Source organism: Populus euphratica, unplaced genomic scaffold (assembly GCF_000495115.2).
Source record: "Populus euphratica unplaced genomic scaffold, PopEup_1.0 scaffold96.1, whole genome shotgun sequence".
NCBI lineage: Eukaryota > Viridiplantae > Streptophyta > Magnoliopsida > Malpighiales > Salicaceae > Populus > Populus euphratica.
The window spans coordinates 141,098-141,501 of record NW_011499978.1 but is presented as its reverse complement, the minus strand read 5'-3'; positions in this window follow the sequence as shown (position 1 = coordinate 141,501).

The following is a 404-nucleotide window of genomic DNA, read 5'->3' as shown; positions in this document are numbered from 1 at the left end:
ATCCCTTTCTCTTAGTTGTTACCTTTAATAAAATAACATAAATAATATAATAATCCAAATTGCAAACCATAATTATATGTTAACGTGTGTGTGTGAAAATGAAGGTTTAACAATACATGTTAAATGAGTATATGAGCAGAATTAAGTGATAATAATGTGAGAGTTTGTAAACCTGAATATTTTAAGAAGTATTATGATAGACTTTATTAAGAATGGTTATTAAGACGCATCTCAAAAGTCATTTTAACAAAAGAATTCATTTACTCTACCATCTTAGTAACAATAATTTTGCACATACTTTATGAAATAGAAAATATAGTTAGTTAATTTTTTTTGTCAACTATTACCCTCTCCCCCCAACCAAAACAAGACATTGTCCTCAATGTTCTAAGGTAAAAAGATAG